The following is a 22834-nucleotide window of genomic DNA, read 5'->3' on the forward strand; positions in this document are numbered from 1 at the left end:
ACTATACAGGACTGTTGCAAAGGTTGCAGAAATGCAAAGCAAGTGCTAGTCAGTTTCACTCCTAAAGGGTATCTCCTGTCTCCTTTCCTTCTTGGCTGCACAATAGTAAATGTGCGTACATAACAACTATCCTGCAGCATAATTCAATAAAATACTTCCTAAAACTTAAAAAGTAGACACCAGAGAGGGAAAGGCTTGCAATGGGCACTGGTCAATAAACACTGGAGACAATAAACTCCTCCCTCCCAAATTAACATGCATTTTGAGTGTTATGCTTCTTGCAGGAGTTGGAGATGTTATGGGATTATTTGCTCCAAGCAGGTTTACAATGTTGAAAGCAAGAGGGGTTGGAAGACAGAACATGGGAGGGCAGTAGTTCAGTTGCAGATGGGTTCTGTAGTGGTAGAGCATCTTCTTTGCATGCAGAAGGTCCTAGGTTCAATCCCCAGCAGCTCTAGGTGGGGCTGGCATTAAACACTCTCTGAAATTCCGGAGAGCTGTTGCCAGTCAGGGCATAAAATACTGAGCTAGATGTACCAATTGGCAGCTTTGTAAGTCGCCCTACGTTTTGTGTTTGAAATTGGACTGTGTGGTTTTTGTATTGTTTTGTACTATTCCTCTGCAATTATCTTTAAAAAGGATCCACGCAGAAATGGGATGGGGCATACTTTGGAGATAACTGCCATGGAAACGGATTGGAACAGAACCACCTGTCCTTAATTTCACCATTCTACATACCATTTGGAAAATGGAACACCCTTTGATGTCTCTCTATTTTATTTTTATTTTTGCACTATGAAGATGAGATAAAATCTTTATTAGGACCAATTAAAATGGTACAAAATGGCAAGAAAGCTTCTGAGCTCTCCAGCATTCCTGAAACGTGTGGACTTGGTTTTCTCCTCTACCATCTTCTGCTTAACAATCAGCCTGAAATGAGTTCCTGGGAACGCAAAATATTGTTTATTACTTTATGGCACTCCAGCTGATCCTAATAAAGGTATTAACTCACTATGATGATTATTTTTTTGAGAAGCACCAGCTATGCACACAGCCTCAGTATCTTTGTATAGCAAAGCAGCACAGGTTTTCTGAGGTTGCTGTCCGTGGTGCTGAATTTATTTGTATGCTGTCTCCCAGCTGGACATCTCTGAAGCCAATGCTTCATCTCTGAAGCCAATGCAAGGGAGGAGACTGGCAGCCACTCTTATTCTCGTGTCCCAGAAACTGGTCTGTAATTTCTCAGCAATAGAAAAACAATTGCAAAGATGACATGGCTAAAAGTTATTTTCATGTTGTATATGTGGTGTCTAATAGAGTCTTCCGAAACATCTGATGGGTCAGTTCCAACGCCTACTTACTGGAAACAATTGGTACACATAAGAACAAAATAACATAAGAAAAGTCTGGCTGCTGGATTAGCCCAATGGCCCATCCCATCCTACATTATGTTCTCACGGTGGCCAATCAGTTCTTATTGAATTATTGAATTTGCATCTGGCTCTTTCCCCCCAAAGGAGCCCAGGGTGGCAAACATCAAAATGCTAAATGAGTACGAATATAAAAAAATACAAACATATCTAAAACATCTAAAAGCAATTTAAAACCATCAAAAACATTTGAGACAGTTATTAATTTCATGGTTGCCACAGTCAGTATCTGTCAATCATCAAATGCCTGAGCAAGCAGGAATGTTCTTAAATTTCTCCTGAATGTCAGTGGTAAAGGAGATGAAGGCACCTCACTGGGGAGGGCATGCCTCAGATGGAGAACCACCACCAAGAAGGTCTTGTCATGGGTAAATGCTAACCAGGAAGTAGCCAGAGGTGGCACAACCAACAGGACTTCCCCTACCTGGTCCATGATGGTTAATATTGGGAGGAGGAGAGCATTTAGGTACTTGGGTCCTGAATGCCTCTGGAAAGCCTGCAAGCAACAGCACTCTCCCCACTTGTGATTCCCAATAGCTGGTAGTCATACTGCCTCCAACGGTGGAGGTAGAATAAGACCACTGTGGCTAATAGTCATTGATAGTCTTAACCTCTGTGAGGAGAGGAAGAGCTTGTGCTCTGCCTTGATTGCTCCACTGGGCAGACCTAGTTGCTCAGCACAGTTTAGTTGCAAACCCCAAACAGCTGGGTATTCATTTTATTTTCTCTTTGTTTATTCTATGCCATTTCCCACGTAGACCATCAGGCTTGCACGGCTGAAGAAGCCGGCCAAGAGAACTCCAGGTCAATCAGATGTTGCTCTGCCAGGGTCACTGGGAAATAAATTGTCCTTCTGCCATGGTGCAATTGCTATGCATGGGGAAAAGTTAGCCGTGGGAGCTGTCAAACTATCTCTGGAAGGAATAATTACCATAAACCTTTGGGGCACTCATACGATTGCATCAGAGCTGCAAGAGAGCAGAACATATGCCAGTCTAATTTGAACAAGGTAAACACACAAGTGCGTGTGGTGTATGTGTGTGTATTGGGGGAACAAACGCTAATTACAGTGGTGCCCTGCAAGACGAATGCCTCACAAGATGAAAAACTCGCTAGACGAAAGGGTTTTGCGGTTTTTGAGCTGCTTCGCAAGACGAATTTCCCTATGGGCTTGCTTCGCAAGACGAAAACGTCTTGCGTTTTTTGCAAGTTTGTTTCCTTTTTCTTAACACTGTTAATACAGTTGCTACTTGACTTCGAGGAGCAACTCATAGAACACGGTGTGGTAGCCTTTTTTGAGGTTTTTGGCGATTTTTGAAGCTTTTCCAAAACTTTTCCGACACCGTGCTTCGCGAGAAGAAAAATTCGCTAGACGAAAAACTCGTGGAACGAATTAATTTCGTCTTGCGAGGCACCACTGTATGATTAGCTTATCAAAGACCTGGAGGGAATGGCTTCAGCCCAATTTCTCCATCCGTGAGCTATGGTCATAGCTTCATCGACCTCAGTATTTTCTACTCTGACAGGCAATGGCTACCCTGAATTTCAGACAGGTGCCTTTCTGAATCCAGCTTGGAGATTCTGGAGATTGAACCTGCAGGATGTGAACCTGGGACCTTCCGAATGAAAAGTAAGTGGTTTTCACTGAGCTGCAGCTTTCCCCCAAAAGCTGGGAACCCCAAAGGAAGGCAAAGAGAGGAAGTCCAGTTGCCAATCTAGCAGGGAGGTGACTGTGCAAAGGGGTGGCCAAAGATAATCTGGAGATGGTGGGGTGTGGGTGGTTGTGCTCCATCATTAATGATCTTGCTGCCACTGAGGAAGTTGTTTCCATCAAATCATTTTTATGAGGACTTCAATCAACTGTTCCCCCCCCAGGGGAGAGAAATGCCACATCCTCTTCTCAGAATGAAGAGCAGTCCAAGAGTCCATCTCTCGTGTAAGTTATTTTCCAATTTAAAGGGAAGAGGCAAGTTGGCAGGAAGTGACTTATGGCCCAAATGTTCAGCAGGAACTTGAAATGGGCCCAAGTCATGGGCGATGGCTCCTGGGCGATTTATATCTTGACTCAGCCTGAGCTCTGCTGCTTCAGTGTTATGGCTGACATCTTTTTTCTTTTTGAAATCTTTGTTCCATTTGCAGAATGGGAAAAAAAAAACAACCAGTTCAAAATCTGTAAACCAAAGAACGGTTTCTTCCTTATCACCAAAAGGTCTTGGAAATGTTGTCCTGTAAAAGTGGGAGATCCATCAGGATCCTAACAAAATGACAGCACATAAGATGAGGAAAGGAATGTGGGAAGTTGCCTTATACTGAACTGGACTATTGGCCCATTTACCACCATATTGCCTACACCAAGAGTAGGCAAGGTCCAAGGGGCCCTTGTTGGACTCCATCTGCCATCAGTCCAAGAGGGCAGCTTGGCCAGCGATGATGGTGGCTGTAGTCTAACAACTCCACAAGCTTCCCATTCTTTGTTTACACTTTTGTTGTTGTTTAGTCGTTTAGTCGTGTCTGACTCTTCCTGACCCCATGGACCAGAGCACGCCAGGCACTCCTGTCTTCCACTGCCTCCCGCAGTTTGGTCAAACTCATGTTGGTAGCTTCAAGAACACTGTCCAACCATCTCATCCTCTGTCGTCCCCTTCTTCTTGTGCCCTCCATCTTTCCCAACATCAGGGTCTTTTCCAGGGAGTCTTCTCTTCTCATGAGGTGGCCAAAGTATTGGAGCCTCAGTTTCAGGATCCGTCCTTCCAGTGAGCACTCAGGGCTGATTTCCTTAAGAATGGATAGGTTTGTTCTTCTTGCAGTCCATGGGACTCTCAAGAGTCTCCTCCAGCTGGTGGCAACTTTCCAGGGTTTCAGACAGAGAGTTTCTTTCCCAATCCTAGATGGAGACACTGAAGATTGAACCTGGGCAAGGGTGTCGTGTCTCATTTCGCTGCCTGAGGCAAAATGGGATATCTCATGGGAGCTCATAGAGCACATCAGATCTCGCGAGATTTCGGCAAGGTTTCATGAGATCTCACCAGAAACCACCAGCACTGCCAGCACTGCTTCTCTGCCAGTGGTGGAGGCAGCAGGATAGGTGGAGGACCCAATGGGGGCACTGCCACATGGGCTTCCACTGCCTGAAGTGGCTGCCTCACCTTGACTCATGGGCGGGCCAGCCCCGAACCTGGGGCCTTCTGTACCCCAAACATGTGTTCTAGCACTGAGCTAAGCTATGCAAGTGTCTTCTCCTTGTGGCTTTAAATAAAGAGTTTGTTTATGCAACAGACACAGATAATTACCTTGCTCAGTACTGTGTGCACTGGCTGGCTGTGGTCCTCCAGATATGAACCATTTCCCTTTCCTCCCTCCTCCTTTGGGTGGGGATGTCATTTCAAAATACCTTCTTTTTTTGCACCCATAAAAGGTAAAGGTAAAGGTACCCCTGCCCTTTCGGGCCAGTCTTGACAGACTCTGGGGTTTGTGCGCCCATCTCACTCAAGAGGCCGGGGGCCAGCGCTGTCCGGAGACACTTCCGGGTCACGTGGCCAGCGTGACAAAGCTGCATCTGGCGAGCCAGCGCAGCACACGGAACGCCGTTTACCTTCCCACTGGTAAGCGGTACCTATTTATCTACTTGCACCCGGGGGTGCTTTCGAACTGCTAGGTTGGCAGGCGCTGGGACCGAGCAGCGGGAGCGCACCCCGCTGCGGGGATTCGAACCGCCGACCTTTCGATCAGCAAGCCCTAGGCGCTGAGGCTTTGCACCCATATCTGCATGTAATTACATGGGCTTCCATATGTAAGAGGCAGTCCGATGAGAGCAAAGCTCTATCAGCCTGGCACTGCCCAATTCCTTGCAAAGCTGTTTCTAAAACGTGATGTTGGTCAGAACTGCATGAAAAGTAAGGAGGAGGAAGGAGAAATTTGCAGTAACAAGGTGACAAATTTTCATAAGGATTTGAATTACTGCTACTACTACCACTATTATTGGGATGCATGTGGTGCTGTGGGTTAAACCACAGAGCCTAGGGCTTGCCAATCAGAAGGTCAGCAGTTCGAATCCCCGCGACGGGGTGAGCTCCCTTTGCCCAGTCCCTGCTCCTGTCAATCTAGCAGATCGAAAGCATGACAGTGCAAGTAGATAAATAGGTACCACTCCGGCGGGAAGATAAACGGTGTTTCCGTGTGCTGCTCTGGTTCGCCAGAAGTGGCTTAGTCATGCTGGCCACATGACCCAGAAGCTGTACGCCGGCTCCCTCAGCCAATAAAGCGAGATGAGCATCGCAACCCCAGAGTTGTCCGTGACTGGACCTAATGGTCAGGGGTCCCTTTACCCTTTACCTTACTACTATTATTAGTTTCCAAAGTACTGTAGAAATGTGGAAAACTCAATTTCAGACTGGAAAAATGAGAAACTGAAATGGACAGATTTGTTCATCCCTGATCTATTCTCTGCAGAGCTGGCCCTGTCTTTGGCCAGAGTGAGGTGGATACCTCAGGCAGCAGAGTTTGGGTGCCATGAAATGGCAGGAAATTGTTAGTTCTTCAGTTTTTTCATTGCTGTATTCTTTATTTTATTTGTACTGCCAAGAAAGAGGAATGGTGCTTGTGAGGATTGTCTGCCTTGCATGCCAAAATATCTGGCCTTAGCTACTATGTATTTTAATTTAGTGAGGGGGGCGGTGCCTACCTCAGGCGGTAAAATGCGCTGGTCTGGGTCATGGTTCTTGGGTCACTTTCTTCATTTGAATAATTTCTTAAGTGTGGAGGTGCTTGCTGAAATGTCCCTTTCCTGGTGTATTTCAAAGCATTTTGGAACTGATTGTTAGGAGAAAGTCTGTCTCTCTGCTGGGGTTCAGAAAACTAATCAAGCTAACTGCTAGACTTTGAACCACATTTGTTTTTACTAAATAATGAATAACTGAAAGGTGGCAACATAACCACTCCAATTTTATGCTTGAACATTTCATCATTCAATAGAGGTTTTGGAACTCTGCCTCTTTCTGAACAATGTGTTCCATCCACCCCACCCCTTCACCCCATATTCTTCATATATTAAAAAAAAATGGAACAGATTTAGTTTTCAACTAGCCAGTGCAGTTTTATTTTTCTTTTGACAGCTATACAATGGCAAAGTAAAATGGCTCGCGGATCTTTACAGCTTCGCCAGATTGGAACCTAAAATGGAAAAAAAAGCAATTACGTTTTGTTTTATTTGAGGGAGAAAGGATGCCAAATAGTTTTTGTTCTTGCTGATATTGTTTGCTTGTGCAAAGGAGCATTATGTTTATGTGCCCCTCATGCACTGAAGCACGCATGAGGTGGCCGTGGGGCTGCAATGGGGGCACACAGCAGCCAATGACTTGGATGAAGGGATTGATGGGATGCTAATCAAATCTGCAGATAACTCCAAACTGGGAGGGGTAGCTAATGCCACAGAAGACAGAATCAGGATTCAAGAAGACCTTAGCGGGTTGGAGAACTGGGCTAAAACGAACAAAATAAATTTCAGAAGTGAAAAATCTAAGGTCCTACATTTAGACAACAATAGCCAGTGCACAAATATAGTATGTGGGACACTTGACTTGACAGCAGTACGTGATCTAGGGTCTTGGGAGACAACAGTGTGATGAGTCAACAGTGTGGTGCAGCAGCAAAAGAAGCTAATGCAATGAAAGACTGCCTTAACAGAAGTAGTAGTCTCACTCTATTCTGCCTTGGTCAGACCTCAATGGGAGTACTGTGTCCTCTTCTGGGTACCACAATTTAAGAAGCACATTGACTAGCTGGAGGAGGGCAATGAAGATGATCAAGGGTCTAGAAACCAAGCCTTATGAGGAACAGTTGAGGGAGTTGGGTATGTTTAGCCTAGAGAAGACAAGACTTAGAGGTGAGATGACCGTAATCTTCAAATCTCTTAAGGGCTGTCACATGGAAGATGGAGCAAACTTGTTTTCTGCTGCTCCAGAGGGTAGGACCCGAACCAATGGATTCAAATCACAAGAAAGGAGATTCTAACTAAATATGAGGAAGAACTATCTGGCAGTAAGAGCTGTTCAACAGTGGAACAGACCACTTCAGAAGGTGACGGACTCTACCTCAATGGAGGTTTTTAAACAGAGGTTGGATGGCCATCTGGCTATGATCTTTTTGCTGCGATTTATGCATTGCAGAGGTTAGACTAGATGACTCTTGAGGTCCCTTCCAACTCTAAAATTCTATGATTCTCCCTGAACAGAGATGTTTTCTCAGTCCCACTCTGTGTTGCTGGCTGGATGTCAGATTACAGCCACGAGCAGATGGCCAGAGAAGGCTGATCATGCATTCATTGGAGAGGTTAGATGCGCCATCAGAATCCACTTCTAATTTGATCAAGTTTCACCTGGCTTAACTCAAGTACATTTGGTTTGCAAACACAAAAGCTGCGGTAGAACTGAATGCAAAAGCCCTCTCCTCTGAAAGCTTGAGAATTTGGCAAGCAAGCTGTGTTTCAATTCAGGTAATAAAATGACAAGAGGATTTGGGGGTGATTTGTCACTGGCCTGAAATCAACGAATAAATCTACTGAGTGCTTGTATTTAAATACAGTTTGCAAATCACCACATTCTCAGTCCTGAGACCTTTTCAAAGCATTGAAGGCAGATCAAAATAGGTCTGGGAGAGGAATTCAATTTATGAACCTACCTCCAAAACAACACACTAACTAAAATACAGTTGCCTAGAGTGGCTGTGGCAACCCAGCCAGATGGGTGGTGTGTTGTTGCTGTTGTTGTTCCTTTGAAATCTACACTTTTCTACATTTTGCAATGCAGTTCTCCTGCTCAGCTCCTGCTTTCCGACTTGCCAAGGGGGCAGTTGGATGGTCAGTGTCAGAACTGAGGCTAGATGAACCTTTGGCCTGATCCAGCAGCCAGGCTCTTTGGGTGTCCTTAATTTGCAGCCCCTCTGAGTGAATGTTGATCTTGCTGATTGCTCAGCCAAAGCGGTAGTTGAGTAATCTACCAACTAATTTCAGTTTAAATCCTAACTTCAGCACAAGCATTGGAACAGGTATTTTGACCTGAAATATACACTCCTCTTGGTGGTAGATGGCTGTAGCTTTCTCTTTTTGTAAACAAATATTTATTTCATTCTACAAATGTTATGCAAATTTGTCTCTGTGAGCCTGTGCCCTGAATCTTTTAAGTAGGGCTGTGTGCGCACACACACACAATCCGAGGTGGATAGGCTATGAAATTAATGAAGCTTAAGCTCCATGGCCCCTAATCCCGGAAGCAATTTTAGTCCAAATTGCTTTTAAAAATTGGGTCTAGTAGACCCAATATGAGTCACACAACTTTAATTGATTGATTTTTTTTGTTGCACATATTTCAACTATCCTGAAGTTTGAGAGCCGTTGTAAAGGTTGTTGTAAACAACCCCATTGAAGAAGAGAACTGTGGTCACCCAGACTTCATTGCTGGTTGCAAAGGGCCCCCCATAACAGGTCAAGCTTCAGTTCAAGCCCCAAAAGGTAGGTCTGCTATTGCACCCAATTTGGGTTTGATTGGTGCATTGGAGCAGCGCCAGTCCTAGTCCAGATGATCTGGGGCCAACCGTACTTGAATTTAGGCCCAAACCAATTCAGGGGCCTTAAATAGGGCTTAATTAGGGATTCAAAACCCTAACTGACCATGCAGACAGGGTGTGTGTCACCTTCTTCCTTGCCCTCACTGGCAGATTACCACCCTTTTCAACAGCTCCGGATTGCTGTTGTGGATCTGATCTAGGGCAAACTGGGGCTGCCTCCATTTGCTCTGGCCACATCCCAGGCCAGCCTGATGTGGTTTGGCATCAGAGATCTGGTTGAAGTCCGTACACAGCCCTACTTTAAGTACCAAGTGATGCCCCTGCAATCCAGTCACATCCAATGTAAGCTGCCATTAATTATCTCCAGTGATTGGAAAGAGACAGGATGAGAACAGGGACTCCTCCAGGGACACAGTAGATAACCCCCTTTGTGGCTGCTTTGAGTATTTCTCAGTTCCAGGTGGTGCTGTGGAGTGCAATTGAGGGGTGACTGCCTTAAGTCTTCTCTGCACCACAGACATTATATTGCCACACTTTTTAGAAATAAAAAAGTCAAGTTGCAGTTGCATCGCCCCTGTCAGCATTTTCTCTGTCATTCTACTGCCATTCTGCAACATGAAATACGCACACCCTGAAGTCTCTCCCCCTCCCCTTCCCCTCTTGACTATCGCAAACCATAAAACATTCTAATGTTTTCCTTCACTTTTCTCCAAGCTTGAAAGGGCAGGCCCATTTCGAGCCAGACATATCAAAACAGACTTCAGATGATTATGACTTATTAAGGAGGAAAGGGGGGATTTTTGATGTATTACTTTGCCAAGGAAACTCTCTACCAGCTTTTGTATATCTATTCTTTTATTATTATTATTTTTAGAAACCCGACTGAATCAGTGTCTCATTATGTTAATGAGCAAATCAGTCAAGAAAATATATCCAATTAACACTGACGGAATTGTGTTTACGTGCCGTGGTTCTGTCTCCCACATTAGGCCCCTGAGTTTCATCTGCATGCTAACTAATTTTGATTCCGCAGTGCTAACATTTACAGATAGGCAGCGGGCACAACTGCAACCCAAATCTTGCCAATGCTGCAATCCTGTGCACACTCGCTTGGGTATAAACCCCATTGAACCGAGCAAGCTGCCATGTACTAAGTCAGTCATCAGCCCGTGTAGCTCAGTATTATTTGAGAGCTAGTGTGGTATCGTGGCTGGAGAGTTAGACTAGGACCTAGGAGACCAGGTGTCAAGGAATGGTCTGAAGATGAGGACTGAAAAATGCATTCTATGGCAGACCAGTAAGAGCTGTTCGACAGTGGAATTTGCTGCCAAGGAGTGTGGTGGAGTCTCCTTCTTTGGAGGTCTTTAAGCAGAGGCTTGACAACCATATGTCAGGAGTGCTCTGATGGTGTTTCCTGCTTGGCAGGGGGTTGGACTCGATGGCCCTTGTGGTCTCTTCCAACTCTCTGATTCTATGATTCTATGGAGGGGTGAGAGTCACCCCTCTTGTCCACAGCATGTTCAGAAGGAGAGAGAGAGAGAGAGAGAGAGAGCGAAGCTGAACAGCTCAGGGCGGAATTACCCAGTTACGAGATAAATAACAAGGGAACCAGAAGGGAAGGGGCAGCTAGCTGAGACATCGCTTGAGAGTGTGGGGAACCCCCCTCACCACAAACTCAGAGGTTTGAACGTATCAGAGATCAAAAAGGGCAGAGGGGGAGGAGGAACTTCCTGTTGGCGCCTTCACCGCTACGGAAGTCAGAAGTCAGTTTTAGAGTAGCCAACTGCCCTCCTTGTGGAGAGCTGTGTATTTGTACTTGCAACATGATGGTGTAATAAAAGGACTATAAATATATCAACTGCTCGTTAATTCTTATCTGTGAAGTTACTGAAGGGAGAGGAGGACTCTCCATGCCTGACACCGGGGTTCAAATTCTCCACCAACCAGTTAAACCCTGTGCAATGCTGTTTACATCAGGGAAGGGGAACTTGTGGCCTTGCAGATGTGGCTGGCCTCCAATCCCCAGCTCCCAGCCTGAAATGGAGAGGAACAGGTGACATGATAGAAGTTTATAAAATTAAGCACGGCATAGAGAAAGTACATAGAGAAAAGTTCTTCTCTTTCTCCCATAACACTAGAACTCGTGGACATCCTTTGAAGAGGAACGTTGGAAGATTCAGGACAGGTAAAAGAAAGGACTGGGACGCAGGTGGTGCTGTGGGTTAAACCACAGAGCCTAGGGCTTGCCAATCAGAAGGTCGGCGGTTCAAATCCCCATGACGGGGTGAGCTCCCGTTGTTCAGTCCCAGCTCCTGCCAACCTAGCAGTTCGAAAGCACATCAAAGTGCAAGTAGATAAATAGGTACTGCTCCGGCGGGAAGGTAAACGGCATTTCCGTGCGCTGCTCTGGTTCGCCAGAAGCGGCTTAGTCATGCTGGCCACATGACCCGGAAGCTGTACGCCGGCTCCCTCGGCCAATAAAGCGAGATGAGCGCCACAACCCCAGAGTCGGCCACGACTGGACCTAATGGTCAGGGGTCCCTTTACCTTTACCTTTAAAAGAAAGGAGTTTATGCAGAGATAAATGGTGGAACTTGTCCCCACAGGAGGCAATGGTGCCACCAACTTGGAAGGCTTTAAAAGAGGATGGGACAAATTCATCCAGAAGGATAAGGCTATCAGTGGGCAGTAGCCATGTTGTCTAAACTCTGCCTCCACAGTCAGAGGCAGTAATGCTTCTAAGTACCATTTGCTTATATCACAGGCAGGCAGAATGCTGCTGCGCTCTGGTCCTGCTTGCCATTTTCCCACAGGTATCTGGGTGGCTTCTATGGGAACAGGATGCTCGACTAGATGGGCTGTTGACTTGATCCAGCAGGCGCATGAGAGCAGCATCCTCAGGGAGAGAGGATCTCCCTTCCCTTAGTTCCTACTTGCAACTAAGCCCCCTTGAGTTCAGTGAGACATACTTCTAGGACAGAAAGCCGAGGACTGCAACTTTCATGTATGCGTGTGTATCCTGATTGCCTAAAACTCCTCTATGAAAAGTGAGTGAATCTTGCTTCCTGTGATTTGGTGCTTCGCAGAATGCCCTGCGCTCCGAGGAAGATTGGTGGCTCATGAATGCCTGCCCCTTTCTCCAATCAGAATGAATTGCCCTCGTGCCTCATTGATTTATTTAAGATGGGCAAGCAATGTTTTCGAAAAATTAATTGGAGGCGGCGGAAAACAAGGCATGTCAGGGTGGTGATGGAAGCTGTGGAGCTTTTTTCGCTTGTAAACATTTAAACAGATTTCCAGTGAGGGAACTGGGCTGAAACGCTCCGAACAGAAAGTAGCATTTCATAATGCCGTGTTTTGTTCTCCAACAGCCTTGAACGGTGCTGAATTAACCCACCTTTTGTCCGTCATAATGATGGCACTTTGTGAAACCGCTGCTGTCTGCAAGAGAAGAAAGACCTGCTGCTCCATGGCCCTTCATTTAGTTGAATTATTGTAATTAAAAAAAAACCAAACCAAGACAAGACAAGCTTCCCATTAAAAGTCTGCCTTTCATTCCCCCATCTCTCTTTATATATTTTAATTGGCATGGAGTGCTAGTTAAAAATAAGCTCAGAGAGGATAAACCGGCTTTTACAGGTTTTCAAGGCAAAAGGATTGGCTGAGATTCTGCAGGAGTTGGGTGTCTTGGCAAATGGCACAGAAACGTAGAACGTTGGGGTAAAGCATCTGTTTGCATGCAGAAGGTTCAATCCCTGACAGCTCCAGGTAGAATTAGGAAAGTCTCTCTGCCTGGAGGGCTGCTCCCAGTCCATATTGACAATACTGAGCTCAATGGACCCATGGTCTGACTCCAGTATAAGGCAGGTTGCTATCTTCCTATCCTATCTATCCTATGCAGAGCCTTACATTTGGACATACTGAGAGGAGCCGAGATTGAAGTCCATCCTCAGCCATGGTGGTGTTTTTTGTTTTTGAAATAATTTTTATTGGTTTCACCAATTCACACCTTTAAATTTTAAAACAAGATTCTTTCAAATCTTAGGAGTCCCCTCCATGGGTCCTTTAAATATCTTAATCTACTGCATATTATAGCTCATCCAAATTATAGTCCTCCAATATGTCCAAAATCTTTGCAACATTGCAAGATTTATTCAAAGCCTGCCAAAGAGGTCAAGTGTTTACAGTGCTCCTTTAAATACAATCTATATTTGTCCCATTCTCTATTGAAGTTTTGGTCTCCCTGATTTCTGATTTCCCCCGTTCAATCTGGCCATCTCTGCATCGTGAGTGGCCTTGAGTGAATCACTCTCTCTGCTTTGGAGCAGGGTCGCCTCTGCCACAAGGCATCTTCCTGTGTGTCCACTTTGTGGAAAGTGTCACCTGAACATGCCCTCACATTGAGTCAGGGCTTGCGTATGATGAATCAGGTCTCAGGGGACTGAAGTGCTCTCAGCGTCATGCCAGGCCACATCCTGACTGAAGCTGGAATGCTCCACTCTCCTTTTCAGTCTTCTTCAACCTTGTCAGAGCTGGGTTATTTTGCCATCACCGTCATTCTTCTCTTTTTCTCCTTAATGATTTACTGCTAATCTGTCCAATCCTTTCCATGAGGGAAAAAGGGTGCAGTATTTCCTCCCCAACCTGGAGCCCTGCAGATGATGTTGGACCACAACTCCCATCAGCCCTAGGGAGCTTGGCTAGAGGATGTTGTAGCTGATGGGTGTTTGTGTTGAAATTGCAGCAGCAGAGATCATTCAGTTTGTAACTTAAAGGCTTGTCCTGTTAGTGTGAAGGTCAAGTAGCCAAGAGAGGGACAGGTGGAGGTGTTGCTTAGCAACCAAGTAGAGTGGCATGATCTTCTCTGAGGTAGTATGTGACCTGATTGGCTGGGTAGTTCTGGGGGAGATTTCATTTGTATGCTAGTTGAATGTCTCCCCGCTGTGTATAAGGCCTGACCTAAGCAAGACAAAACCTCTCTGTTCCTTTCCCCTCCAAATTATACACTGTTTTTGTTCTGTCTCCTCTGCCAATTGTTACCAGGACTTTCCCCACTAGACTCACATCTGCCTTGTTTAAGGGACAATGTGTAGACCAAAACTTCTCTAGGGCACCAGTGTGGGGAAGGTTGGGTTCCAATGGAGTGGGGAATTTCCCCCCTCTCAGTCAGAGGGCCTCATTCCCTCGGGAACCACCTTCCCAGGGGCCTCCTTCAAGTGGTGGGTGAAGCAACAGTTGTGTGTCTTACTTTTAGACTACATTCCAGCCATGCAAAAGTCATCTCTCCGTTCTGGCAAGTGAGAGTCATTATCACTATTCAAGGATAAATTCAGGCCAAGCAAAGATATAATGAAGATATTAACAGGAATATGACAATGTGGCAAAAGGAACTCTACTTGCAGGCCTGACCTTTAGAAATCGCAGCTTTCAGAGTAAAGCCGTGAATTTTCCAAAGCTTAGAAACTTTCAGAAGGCAGAGAGGCTTCTCAGGATATGGACTGAGAAGTCCAAGGAGTCTTTGGCAGGAACTAGGCCAGCCTACCCCCAACTTGGTGCCTTTCAGCAGCTTTGGACTACAGCTGCCTCCAGCCACCAGCAAGGCAACTGGGGACAAGGACATTTTGCTGCCTGAGGCAAAGGGACAAGAACACCCCCCTTCCCCATTCCACATACAGGATTCAGCTGGATGTTACTTCGGTATTAGTGGGCTGAGAGCATCCTCCACCGTCCCTGTGGCAACAGGCTCATTCAGGGTGGCCAGAACCGGGCATGTCTCATGCCTCATGTCTCTCTGTCTCCTCCAACAAAATGAAATGGTCAGAACTTCTGGGCAGCAAAAAGTCTGCCCTCTAGCATCTACTGCCCAAGGCAGCTACCTTACTTTGCCTCTTGGTAGAGCCAGCCCCAACTGGGGATGGTGGAAGTTGTAGTCCAATATATATATATATATTTCACAGGCAGTACTTAAATCCCATCTTTTCCCCTTCATATTTCCAAGTCTGTTACAAGAGTGAAAATTCCCCTTAGCTATTTTTTTTAAAGAGTCTGTGCATCTCCCTACATACCATATTTTTCCATCTATAAGATGCCCCCAGGTATAAGACGCCCCATGTTTTGGGGGACTCAGATTCAAGAAAATGGGGGGAGATGGCCCAGAGTATAAGACGCCCCCTAATTTTTGACATTATTTTCAAGGGGGGGGGGAACCCTAGTCTTATACATGGAAAAATACGGTAAACATCCACAACACCCCCCAGCCAGGTCACAATCCCCAGATTAGTCCAGCAATTATTGCACAATGATGTTGCCTGATCTTTTGTCTCCTGCATCTTTAACATGATCCTGGGTGATGCAGAGACTGCCCCGGCTGATTGACTCTCTGTTTAACCTTTCCCGATGTATTCACAAACACTTTGCAGCTACCAAGGGGAACAAAAGCCTCCTTCCGTGTGTGCATGTTTGCAATTGCGGCATTGTCATGACTTACTCTCCACACACAACAAAGTGTCAAGGGCTGCAGTAACTGAGGGGAGTCCAGGGAGGGTTTCTTCAGGGGCATCACAAAGGGGGGTGTGGGTCGCTCCGGGTGCCATACTTGGGGGGGGGTGACAACCCCCCACGGGCTGATCGATGTGGAAGTGCTCGCACCCCCAGCGGGTGGATTTTCACGATTGGTGCAATTGTGGTCGCGAAAATATGCCTGCTGATTGTGCATATACGCCTGGTGTGCGGCGCTGGCCGCTGGGGATGCACCTCCCGGCGGGCGGTGCTTGCATCCCTGGTAGCCAGCACCACACACCAGGCATATTTGCGCGATCGGCAGGCGGCGCTGGCACCCCCAGGAGGATCAGTGCACTGCCGCTGGCACCCTGGGAGGATCGACGCACACCCATGGGTGGATCGCCCCGCCTCCGTGGGTAAATCACCCCGCCCCTGGGTGCATGTCATGCCTAGCCCTGGCGCTCTCCCCCAAGCTCTATCTGCCTGAACCATGTTGCCCCTTAAGCGGACGACACGGAGCTCATCGCCATTAACTGCAGCGAACCGGAAGTACCATTGCCTCCTTCAAGCAGGCAGGAACCACCCCCTCTTGCAAGAAGGCATCGATCACCTCTCTGGCCCAGCCAGCTGTCCCCTCCCTTCTAGTTTTTATCAGCCACAAGGGGCAAAGGTACAGAGAGCAAGTGGTTGCCCTGACCTATCCAAGCACCTTGTCCACATCCTTGAGCCTTACTAACTGAAACTCATCCAACACAGCAGGACTAGACACCCCTTGATATTCAGCTGCTGTCACAGGAGAGTCAAGATGAATGCAAGCCATTTTGCCCTCAAAATGCTTCCAAACAACTCACAGTGAGCTGCTGTCAGTTCTGCCACCTCCTTCGGGCCACTCTCTCACAGGCCCCAGACTCAGGTTGTGTATATTTGTAAATGAAACCAGATAACCAAAAGACACGGTAATCTATGTTTACTTTCATTCCAAGAAAACTGAATCCTGGCTAAAGGTCTTGGAACCCCTGGAGTCTCTCAATGCTTGGAGACTGGGGTGGCCTACAACTGTACCACCTGAAATTAGTCTCTGCTTCAGTTTACATAAAGACTGCCTGTTTTGTCTTTGTTCACGTTCTGCACCTGTCAAAATAACCTGTGTGTTTTGCCAGAGGATGAAGACAGAACCGATGAACAGCTGTACATCTTCCAATGTCAAGGGCCATGTTGGCTGAGGCTGGTAGGATTTGTATCCAGAAACATCTGGAGAGGGGGAATTGTGGAAGGCTGGTCTAGCCTAACATTCTGTCTCCAAAGGTGGCTAACCAAATGTCTTGGGGAAAGAGGCACAGAAAGGACAACAGCCCTCCCAGGTGGCTTTCAGCAACCAGTCCCACAAAAGTAGACCCACTGAAGTTAATGCACATGATGAACTTAGGTTCATTAAGCTCAATGGGTCTACTCTGAAATTACCTTAGGACAGATCCATACCGTACATTTAAGCCACATTCAACACATATTTAAAGCACATGGCTCCCCCCCCACCAAAGAATCCTGGGAGTTGTAGTTTCTCAGAGGTGCTGGGAATTGTAGCTCTGAGAGCGAAAACCATAGTTCCCAAGATTTTGGGGAAAATTTAAAAGCTTTAAATTTATGGTATAGATCCGCCTTTAGTTGGATATAACCCTTTATTTCTATTGCACCTTTCCTCTGGGACACTCAAGGTAGCTTACAAGCTACCATTTTATTTTCACAATAACTCTTTGAGGATGGTTAATGCATCAGCCTAGGACCCAGGAGGCCAAGGTTCAAATCCCAAATCGGTCATGATGCTCTCTGGGTGTGACCTTGGGACAATTGTCATCTCTCAGTAAATGTGCCCCCATCATGCTGCAGCCTCCCTGCTTCCCTTCGCCACCATATGAAGAAATCTCACAGCATCTTCCCCATGGCTTGAATTAAATTATGGTCAGTTGGGGGCTGCAGAAAGCAGATCCCTGGAGAAATTATTTCTAGAATGAGAGGAAGGACACCCCCAGACACCTCAACCACTTTGAAACTAAGGTAAACCCTGTACTCAACCCTGAATAATTTCCTCTCCTTTTGTGTGACTTTCATTTTCCCATTAACTGATGAAGAACGGTAATAGAAAAATGCAGGAGAGATTTTCAGCGCAGCACTGGTCCCCGACATGAGACAACATTTCTGGGGTGTGCGGCTGGCATGATAAAGCAAAGACAGGCTGAGAATCAGCCTCTGTGGTGGGTGGGATAATAACGTCACCCTAACGAGAGGCAGCCAGGTGTAACTTCCAGTGTATAACTCAAAGCGGAGAACTGACTCTCTTCCGCCACCTGCTGGCGTAAAAAACAGCAACCATCATGTGCTGACATTTTACGCACTGAAGCATGCTGATGAAATATTAGATATTTATTGTTCATATGGGATCCGGGGCCTCCATGCAGATTGAACCGTAGCTTGACATTTATTTACCGCCAAATGAATTGCACGGCTCTTTCGGTCAGCTTGGTGTTAACAGATGGTGATGGTGGTGAAGTACTTTTTACAGTGGGCCACAAGAGGTCACTGTTGGTATAATATATATTTTCTTCCTGGTGGTGTTTCCCTGGTTTACCGCTTCTTCCGTGCTTTTAGAAACACAAAACCTGCAGAGCTGGAAGGGACCCTGAAGATCATCTTAGTCCAAACCCCTGCAATGAAGGAATATGCAGCTGTCCCATACGGGGATCAAACCTGCAACCTTGGTGTTACCAGCACTGTGCTCTAACCAGCTGAGCTATCCAGGCTAGATACTTCTTTGTTTTGGGTTAGACATGGGCAGTTGCGATGTCAGGCCATACTGGAAGATTAGGACAGGACACAACGCATCATTCAAGTATGGGACTTAGTTAAACAATGGAATTCCCTCCCACAGGAGGAAGTTGGTTGACCGCCAACCAAGATGGCTTTCAAAGAGAATTGGACCAATTCATGATGGAGAGGGCTATCAATGACTATGAGCCATGGTGGCGATCATCTGCCTCCAAAGCTGGAGACAGCAATACTTCTGAATCCCAGTTGCTGGTAAACACAGAAGGGAAGAGGGCTCTTGTGCTTGAATCCTGCTTGGTTAGCCATTGTGAGAACAGGAAGCTGGGCTGGATGGGCTCTTCTTATGGAATTCTCTCCACAAGAGGTAGTGATAGCCACCAATTTAATGGAGGATGAGGTTACCAGTGGCTACTAGCCATGATTTCTATATTCTACCTCCGCTGTTGGAAGCACCATGCCTCTGAATATCACTTACTGAGAATTGCAAAGGGAGAGAGTGCTGCTGCTGTGCTCTGCTTTTGCTTGTGGCTTTCCCAGAAGAGGCACCTGGTCGACCAGTGTGAGAATAGGCTGCTAGACTGGCCTGATCCAGCAGCCAGACCTCTCTCATATTCTTATGGCAGCCAGAGAAGGCTATGTATTAATGGCTTTGTAAAAAAAAAAAAAGTCATCATTAGAGGAAGGGGTCTTTTCAGCAGGTCTGAAAATGTTCCAGAAATACAGAGGGCACTTTTGTCTGAGCTCTAGAAGAACATGGTTCTGAGTCTGGGCTGTAAATACAGTGGTACCTCTGTTTACGAACTTAATTCGTTCTGGAGGTCCATTCTTAAGCTGAAACTGCTCTTATCCTGAGGAGTGCTTTTGCTAATGGGGCCTCCCACTGCGTGCGTGCCTCCGCCACACGATTTTCATTCGCATCCTGGAGCAAAGTTCGCAGTCAAGAGCAGCTACTTCCGGGTTAGCAAAGCTCGTGACCTGAAGCGTTCATAACCAGAAGCGTTTGTAACCAGAGGTATACCACTGTAGCCTTATATTTCTATACTGCCTTTCCTCCAAGGTGTCATATGAAATTCTTCCCCTCCCCATTTTATTCTCACAAAAGCTCTGGGAGGGAGATAAGGCCCCACGGTCACACCCAGTGAGCTTCGTGGCTATGTGGGGATGTCAACTGGGAGCTCCCAGGTCACAGGCCAAAACGCTTAACCACAAGTGGCGGCCATTTTGTGTGGGGGTTCCTATCCTGGCCCCCACACATGTTGATGGAATGAATGAATGTGATGGAGCTCACATAAGCCCACCCCATTATGCCCCAGCCCACCCCTGTTCCTCCCTCTTCTGGGTCCACCACCTATACTGCTCCATTCTGGCTCTCCCACTGGTTATAATTTTATAACATGGGTAATGGATGTACATCTGGGACAGTGTGGTTTAGTGGTTAAGAGTGGTAGTCTCGTAATCTGGGGAACCGGGTTCGCGTCTCCGCTCCTCCACATGCAGCTGCTGGGTGACCTTTGTGCCAGTCACACTTCTCTGAAGTCTCTCAGCCCCACTCACCTCACAGAGTGTTTGTTGTGGGGGAGGAAGGGAAAGGAGAATGTTAGCCGCTTTGAGACTCCTTCGAGTAGTGATAAAGCGGGATATCAAATCCAAACTCTTCTTGGCTAGCTGTTGAGTTTTTTAAAAAAGAAAAGAAAAGAAAAGAAAAGGAAGGAAGAATATCAAGTGAATACGGTGTTCTAACGCTGAAGGTATTTATTTGACAGTTTTTGCTGACCTTGGAAAGCAATATTCTAGGAAGTGAAGGCGCTGAGTCATTCTGTATGAAATCACCAACAGAGGGCTGCCTGGAAGGCTGTTGAAGGACAGGAGTTAACCATGCATGATGTCATCCTAACAGGGGAGAAAATGGTACATCTCCAAACTGTCTTTCAATGCTAGTGGAAGGTTGGTTCTTACAGTAATGCATCCCCAAAGGGTTGGGGGGGGGAAAATAGCTAGACATTAAATCAGCAGAGGGCTGATATATTCTCTCCCTGCACTCCTCTTTAAAATAATAATAATAAAAATGAAAATCAAAGGTATGGCGAAAATGAGAGAAAGCTGCTCCTACCCAAGAATACAGGAGACCAAATCCTTCAGCACTCAGGCTACGAATCTGATGCTGCAATCTGGGTGTGAATTGAACAGTCCAGTGGGCCAGAGAGGAAAGCAGAGAGAACAAAAAAACTCAGGATTGTCAGTGGAACGACTCTCACTGTGTTGATCCATAGGCAAAGCTTTGTTCTGAGAAAAAGATGATCTACAAGTCCAAAATAACATAATCAGAACCTGCTGGATCAGGCCAATTGTCCATCTAGTCCAGTATCCTGCTCTCTTAGCAGCTCTGAATGATTTTAGGAATAATCTTAAGAGCTTTGAAGAAAGTCATAGCAACATTAAGTAGCTAGATAAAAGCGCTTAGAAAATAACAGGGGCAAATAGTATGAATTAAGAATAGCACTGCAATAGCTTTGGCAAAACATCACAGCATGTCCTACTTTACAGGGGACAACCATAAGAACGCAGGAAGGTCCCTTGTACTGAATCACACCCTTGGTCCAGCTAGGCCAGTATCGCTGACACAGACTGTTGGTGGCTGCTCTCCAGGGTTTCAGACAGGAGCCATCCCTACCTGGAGATGCCTGGGACTGAATCTGGGACCTTCTGCATGCCAAGCAGGTGCTCTACCTCCAACCCATCACCCTCTATAAATTTCCTACCCTAACTGAAGAGTTGGCCTCTTTTGAACCAAGACTCTTGGAGAATGAGAACATAAGAAGAGCCTGCTGGACGAGGTCAATGTCCCATCTCGTCCAGCATCCTGTTCTCACAGTGGCCAACCCAGTTTTGCCAGGGGGAAACCCATGAGCAGGACCTGAGCAACTCACAATAGCGACTCTCTCCATCTCTTGTGGCTCCCAGCGACTGGTATTCAGAACCATATTGTGGCTAGCAGGCACTGATAGCTTTATCCTACATGAATCTCCATCATAATAAATACCCCGATCCTACCTCCCTACCACCCCCAGGGAAGTGCCAATCTCCTGTAGCAACTTGCACCACCGGCACTTTCTCACTCCAGATATTACGTGTGTCCACACACACACACACATCCCCCCGTCCTGTTTGCAGACCTGGTCTCCATGGCGTTCTCCCACTAGAGAAATGTTCCTGGTGCACTTTAAAGAGAGAGGAGGGGAGGCTGAGAAGCTGTCAGCTCTCCCCATCCGTTTCTCCGTCAGATGGTTTTACACCCCCACAAAACAAAAGGCAACCCGAAACAGTGGTTGTCCCACAACACTCCCTCCTTTCCCCATAACTCATTGGCCCGGTTCCTTGGGAGTAGGCAGGGAACCATCTGAAGCAAATTCTTTTAGATTTGCACTTAGAGCCTTTCAGACATGTCTGTTTCTCTGACGTGTCATATCTTATTTTTCCTTTCTCTCCACATCCCCTTTTTTCCTCCTTCTTCTTCAAATCCACCTTTATCTCCCCTCCGTCCATCCTGGGTTTTTTAGTCTTTGTGTCGTAAGCGTTTGTTCGGAAGATTTACAGCCTGCCCTTATCCAAAAAGAGAGAAGGTGATATGTGGTCATAAAACACACACGATGACATTGTCGTTAAAATAATACAAAAGCAATAAACTCAACAGTAAAAAAGCCCCTCTGTAAAGCAAATATCATAAAATGGCTCGCAGTTAGAAGGAGTGGGGGGGGGGGAATCACTAGTGAAATGAAGAAATGGGGGATTGTCCGAAAAAAACAAGCATCCCTGCCACTTCCATCATCTCCTGGAGTATTTGTCTTCTGCCCTTCTTTCCTTCTTTCTTTCTAGTTACTGAAGTTAAACGTGGCTGGTTGTTAGTACAAATTAGGAGCACAGGGACATAGGATGCTGCCTTACACAGCAGCTGTCTGCATTGCCTTATACAGTACTGTCTACACTGATTGGCAGCAGCTCTCCAGGATTTCAGGCAAGGGTCTCTCTCCTCCCTACCTGGAGATCCCACCAGGGATTGAGCCTGGGACTTTCTGCATGCAAGACAGTGCTCCACCACTGACCTCTGGCCCCTGCCCTTAATCAGTGCTGTGCCAAAAATTTATCCTGCATTAAAAAAAACAACAACACACTATTCCCCATCAATTAATGGGGGGGGGGAATAAAGTGTAGAGGCTGCAAAGCGCTCAAGAAAAGTTGCCCTCTGACACCTCATGAGGATAAAGAAAGCTCAAAGCCCATTTCTAGGTTACCAAGCTGGGACGCGGGTAGCGCTGTGGGTTAAACCACACAGCCTAGGACTTGCCGATCAGAAGGTCGGTGGTTCAAATCCCCGTGACAAGGTGAGCCCCGTTGCTCGGTCCTTGCTCCTGCCAACCTAGCAGTTCGAAAGCATGTCAAAGTGCAAGTAGATAAATAGGTACCACTCTGGTGGGAAGGAAAACAGCGTTTCCGTGTGCTGCTCTGGTTCGCCAGAAGGGGCTTAG

Source organism: Podarcis liolepis (assembly GCF_965112155.1).
Source record: "Podarcis liolepis genome assembly, chromosome: 14".
NCBI classification, from domain to species: Eukaryota; Metazoa; Chordata; class Lepidosauria; order Squamata; family Lacertidae; genus Podarcis; species Podarcis liolepis.